Source organism: Anomaloglossus baeobatrachus, chromosome 1, assembly GCF_048569485.1.
Source record: "Anomaloglossus baeobatrachus isolate aAnoBae1 chromosome 1, aAnoBae1.hap1, whole genome shotgun sequence".
NCBI classification, from domain to species: domain Eukaryota; kingdom Metazoa; phylum Chordata; class Amphibia; order Anura; family Aromobatidae; genus Anomaloglossus; species Anomaloglossus baeobatrachus.
Genome location: NC_134353.1, coordinates 420,824,876 through 420,831,598, shown reverse-complemented (window position 1 = coordinate 420,831,598; position 6,723 = coordinate 420,824,876).

Genomic DNA, 6,723 nt, shown 5'->3' with positions numbered 1-6,723 from the left:
AGACCAGGTGAGTGCTGCTAAGAGCAGTTCTACTATTCATATGTGAGGCCGTATGGCACATTTTATAAAAATATTTTAGTGTAGGACTGCCTCAAATGAGATTTGCCGTGACGTGGCGAGGCAGCTCAAGAAATTGCAATTTTTTGCCAAAAATCTCAACATTTTTATAATAAGTACAGTTTGGACTGTTTAGTGCTGAAGTGCACATTTAGTGCTGGCTTTTTGTTTTTTCTCCTGCCACTGTGAGCCTGCTGCCTCCCGCCGCTGTGAGCCTCCTGCCTCCCTCCAATGTGAGACTCCTGCCTCCCACTGCTGTGAGCCTCCTGCCTCACCCTGCTGTGAGCCTCTCCCTGCTGTGAGCCTCTTGCCTCCTGCTGGTGTGAGCCTCCTGCCTCCCGCTGCTGTGTACCCCCCTAGTACTGTGTTCCACCAACCCAGTGCTCTGTGCCACCACCTCAGTGCTCTGTGCCCCCATGGTGATGTCTGTGCTCCCTCAGTCCTGTCCATGTTCCCCTTTCCTGTTCGTGCCCCTCTAGTGCTGTCTGTGACACCGCCCGTGCAGTCTGTGCCCGGCAGTACTGTCCATGCCCCCAGTGATGTCCAAGCCCCAGCCCCTCCTGTGATGTGTATATGCCCCCAGCCCCTCCTGTGATGTGTATATGCCCCAGCTCCTCCTGTGATGTATATATGTCCCCAGCCCCGACTGTGATGTATATACAGCCATATGAAAAAGTTTGGGCACCCCTATTAATGTTAACCTTTTTTCTTTATAACAATTTGGGTTTTTGCAACAGCTATTTCAGTTTCATATATCTAATAACTGATGGACTGAGTAATATTTCTGGATTGAAATGAGGTTTATTGTACTAACAGAAAATGTGCAATCCGTATTTAAACAAAATTTGACTGGTGCAAAAGTATGGGCACCTCAACATAAAAGTGACATTAATATTTTGCAGATCCTCCTTTTGCAAAAATAACAGCCTCTAGTCACTTCCTGTAGCTTTTAATGAGTTCCTGAATCCTGGATGAAGGTATATTTGACCATTCCTGTTTACAAAACAATTCCAGTTCAGTTAAGTTTGATGGTCGCCGACCATGGACAGCACGCTTCAAATCATCCCACAGATTTTCAATGATATTCAGGTCTGGGGACTGGGATGGCCATTCCAGAACATTGTAATTGTTCCTCTGTATGAATGCCTGAGTAGATTTGGAGCAGTGTTTTGGATCACTGTCTTGCTGAAATATCCATCCCCTGCGTAACTTCAACTTCGTCACTGATTCTTGCACATTATTGTCAAGAATCTGCTGATACTGAGTTGAATCCATGCGATCCTCAACTTCAACAAGATTCCCGGTGCCGGCATTGGCCACACAGCCCCAAAGCATGATGGAACCTCCACCAAATGTTACTGTGGGTAGCAAGTGCTTTTCTTGGAATGCCGTGTTTTTTTGCCTCCATGCATAACGCCTTTTTGTATGACCAAAACAACTTAATCTTTGTTTCATCAGTCACAGGACCTTCTTCCAAAATGTAACTGGTTTGTCTAAATGTGGTTTTGCATACCTCAGGCGACTCTGTTTGTGGCGTGCTTGCAGAAACGGCTTCTTTCGCATCACTCTCCCATACAGCTTCTCCTTGTGCAACGTGTGCTGTATTGTTGACCGATGCACATTGACACCATCTGCAGCAAGATGAAGCTGCAGGTCTTTAGAGGTGGTCTGTGGATTGTCCTTGACTGTTCTCGCCATTCTTCTTCTCTGCCTTTTTGATATTTTTCTTGGCCTGCCACTTCTGGGCTTAACAAGAACTGTACCTGTGTTCTTCCATTTCCTTACTATGTTCCTCACAGTGGAAACTGACAGTTTAAATCTCTTAGACAACTTTTTGTATCCTTCCCCTGAACAAATATGTTGAATAATCTTTGTTTTCAGATCATTTGAGAGTTGTTTTGAGGAGCCCATGATGCCACTCTTCATAGGAGATTCAAATAGGAGAACAACTTGCAAGTGGCCACCTTAAATACCTTTTCTCATGATTGGATACACCTGCCTATGAAGTTCAAAGCTAAATGAGATTACAAAACCAATTTAGTGCTTTAGTAAGTCAGTAAAAAGTAGTTAGGAGTAGAGTTGAGCGCGGTTCGCGGTTCGAGGTTCTCCAGTTCTAGGCTCGAGTGATTTTGGGGCCTGTTCTAGATCGAACTAGAACTCGAGCTTTTTGCAAAAGCTCGATAGTTCTAGAAACGTTCGAGAACGGTTCTAGCAGCAAAAAAACAGCTAATTCCTAGCTTGGTTTCCGCTGTAATAGTGTAAGTCACTCTGTGAATCACACTATTATGACATTTCAGTGTATAGTGTGCGTGAACAGCGCCTTCAGATCACTGCTGTTTCTATAATGGCGATCGCCATTTTTTTTTTTTTTCCTTGTCTTCCTTCCCTAAGCGCGCGCGTGTAGTGGGGCGGGCCAGCATGTCAGCCAATCCCAGACACACACACAGCTAAGTGGACTTTTAGCCAGAGAAGCAACGGCATGTGTGATAGGATGTCCATGTCACATGTCCCTGCATTATAAAACCGGACATTTTCCTCCAGGACGCCATTATCTCTTCTGCGTCTTTGGTGTCAGACATCACTGTCGCAGCTCCGTCCTTTGTCCTATCGCTGATACAGCTGTATGCGCTCCATACACAGCGCTGGACAGCTTAGGGAGAGCACTTTCTATGAGTCCTTTTAAGGGCTCAAACCGGCAGGGTCAGAGCCATAGGTGACAGGTCCTGAAAACAGCGACAGCGTCTGTGTAGCCAAGGTCAGGGATTTCCTCCCTGCATTTCCCTATTAGGAGGGAATAGAAAGGCAGGCTTCCATTCCTCTACCCAGAGCCCCACAACCCTGCCACTGTACCCTCCTGTCCTCTGCACACTCCAACTCATTATAACTAAGCCATTATACTAGCAAACACTCAGTGTACCTAGTGGCATCCTAAACGTGGCTATTGGACTTTGCTATAGTCACACTAGTGCAAAGACATTTGCAGCACCTCTGCCTGCATTGCACACTACAACTCATTATAACTAAGCCATTATACTAGCAAACACTCAGTGTACCTAGTGGCATCCTAAACGTGGCTATTGGACTTTGCTATAGTCACACTAGTGCAAAGACATTTGCAGCACCTCTGCCTGCATTGCACACTACAACTCATTATAACTAAGCCATTATACTAGCAAACACTCAGTGTACCTAGTGGCATCCTAAACGTGGCTATTGGACTTTGCTATAGTCACACTAGTGCAAAGACATTTGCAGCACCTCTGCCTGCATTGCACACTACAACTCATTATAACTAAGCCATTATACTAGCAAACACTCAGTGTACCTAGTGGCATCCTAAACGTGGCTATTGGACTTTGCTATAGTCACACTAGTGCAAAGACATTTGCAGCACCTCTGCCTGCATTGCACACTACAACTCATTATAACTAAGCCATTATACTAGCAAACACTCAGTGTACCTAGTGGCATCCTAAACGTGGCTATTGGACTTTGCTATAGTCACACTAGTGCAAAGACATTTGCAGCACCTCTGCCTGCATTGCACACTACAACTCATTATAACTAAGCCATTATACTAGCAAACACTCAGTGTACCTAGTGGCATCCTAAACGTGGCTATTGGACTTTGCTATAGTCACACTAGTGCAAAGACATTTGCAGCACCTCTGCCTGCATTGCACACTACAACTCATTATAACTAAGCCATTATACTAGCAAACACTCAGTGTACCTAGTGGCATCCTAAACGTGGCTATTGGACTTTGCTATAGTCACACTAGTGCAAAGACATTTGCAGCACCTCTGCCTGCATTGCACACTACAACTCATTATAACTAAGCCATTATACTAGCAAACACTCAGTGTACCTAGTGGCATCCTAAACGTGGCTATTGGACTTTGCTATAGTCACACTAGTGCAAAGACATTTGCAGCACCTCTGCCTGCATTGCACACAACTCATTATAACTAAGCCATTATACTAGCAAACACTCAGTGTACCTAGTGGCATCCTAAACGTAGCTATTGGACTTTGCTATAGTCCCACTAGTGCAAAGACATTTGCAGCACCTCTGCCTGCATTGCACACTACAACTCATTATAACTAAGCCATTATACTAGCAAACACTCAGTGTACCTAGTGGCATCCTAAACGTGGCAATTGGACTTTGCTATAGTCCCACTAGTGCAAAGACATTTGCAGCACCTCTGCCTGCATTGCACACTACAACTCATTATAACTAAGCCATTATACTAGCAAACACTCAGTGTACCTAGTGGCATCCTAAACGTGGCTATTGGACTTTGCTATAGTCACACTAGTGCAAAGACATTTGCAGCACCTCTGCCTGCATTGCACACTACAACTCATTATAACTAAGCCATTATACTAGCAAACACTCAGTGTACCTAGTGGCATCCTAAACGTGGCAATTGGACTTTGCTATAGTCCCACTAGTGCAAAGACATTTGCAGCACCTCTGCCTGCATTGCACACTCCAACTCATTATAACTAAGCCATTATACTAGCAAACACTCAGTGTACCTAGTGGCATCCTAAACGTGGCTATTGGACTTTGCTATAGTCACACTAGTGCAAAGACATTTGCAGCACCTCTGCCTGCATTGCACACTACAACTCATTATAACTAAGCCATTATACTAGCAAACACTCAGTGTACCTAGTGGCATCCTAAACGTGGCTATTGGACTTTGCTATAGTCCCACTAGTGCAAAGACATTTGCAGCACCTCTGCCTGCATTGCACACTCCAACTCATTATAACTAAGCCATTATACTAGCAAACACTCAGTGTACCTAGTGGCATCCTAAACGTGGCTATTGGACTTTGCTATAGTCACACTAGTGCAAAGACATTTGCAGCACCTCTGCCTGCATTGCACACTCCAACTCATTATAACTAAGTCATTATACTAGCAAACACTCAGTGTACCTAGTGGCATCCTAAACGTGGCTATTGGACTTTGCTATAGTCACACTAGTGCAAAGACATTTGCAGCACCTCTGCCTGCATTGCACACTCCAACACATTATAACTAAGCCATTATACTAGCAAACACTCAGTGTACCTAGTGGCATCCTAAACGTGGCAATTGGACTTTGCTATAGTCCCACTAGTGCAAAGACATTTGCAGCACCTCTGCCTGCATTGCACACTCCAACTCATTATAACTAAGCCATTATACTAGCAAACACTCAGTGTACCTAGTGGCATCCTAAACGTGGCTATTGGACTTTGCTATAGTCACACTAGTGCAAAGACATTTGCAGCACCTCTGCCTGCATTGCACACTACAACTCATTATAACTAAGCCATTATACTAGCAAACACTCAGTGTACCTAGTGGCATCCTAAACGTGGCTATTGGACTTTGCTATAGTCACACTAGTGCAAAGACATTTGCAGCACCTCTGCCTGCATTGCACACTACAACTCATTATAACTAAGCCATTATACTAGCAAACACTCAGTGTACCTAGTGGCATCCTAAACGTGGCTATTGGACTTTCCTATAGTCACACTAGTGCAAAGACATTTGCAGCACCTCTGCCTGCATTGCACACTACAACTCATTATAACTAAGCCATTATACTAGCAAACACTCAGTGTACCTAGTGGCATCCTAAACGTGGCTATTGGACATTTGTCTAGTCACACTAGTGCAAAGACATTTGCAGCACCTCTGCCTGCATTGCACACTACAACTCATTATAACTAAGCCAATATAATAGCAATTTTTGCTGCCAGTTTAAGGGCCGTAGTTGCATTGTCAGGGATATTTATTCTTTATTATTCTGCTGTTAATAAAGCTAGACCACCACTGCAATCTACACCACCTCTCAATTTTTACTACCACATTTTCAGTGCACAATCTTGTCGCAATCAACATGAGTGGCAAAATGACAGATGCTGGTGGAAAGGGGAAGAGGCGTGGTGGAAAAGGCAAAAAAGGTTTTGTCCGTGGGGAAGGTGGCAAAGCTCCATTATCATCTGCTGAAGATAGACCATCTACCAGCAAAAGTAAGATGTCTGCTACTTACCGTGGACAATCCGATGTGCTCCCTTTTTTACGGACACGAACAACAGGAACAAAGGTAGATGATGGCCAAAAAAGGAAAATGCTTGAATGGATCTCAAGTGGTCCAACAAGTGCCCTCTCAGCCACTTCAAGTACCGCATCCAAAAAACACCAGTCCTCTGAGTTGTCATCCCAATCAAACTTGCTTTCTCCCAGCTCTGAAGTCTCCATCAGCCCTGCACAGTATGGAGGAAATGAGATGGCTGAGTCTGCAGAGCTGTTCAGTCACACTATAGCCTGGGAATCAGAGGTCTGCTCCCAAGCTACAGTGAGTACAGAACAGGAAATGGTCTGCAGTGATGCCCAGAACCTTTGTGACTCTGATTCAGGCCGTGAGGACCAAGTTTCTGAGCATAATGTTGACCCTTTGTCACAAACTGTAACACCTGTGGTTATAGACAATGAGGAACATACTGATGAAGATGAGACGCAGATACCCGATTGGGATGACAACTTAAATATTCTGTCAGGGCAAGAAGAGGCTTGGTCTGAGGGGGAGGGGAGTGCAAACACAACAATTGATGATGAAGTTCTAGATCCCACCTACTGTCAACCCACAGTCAGG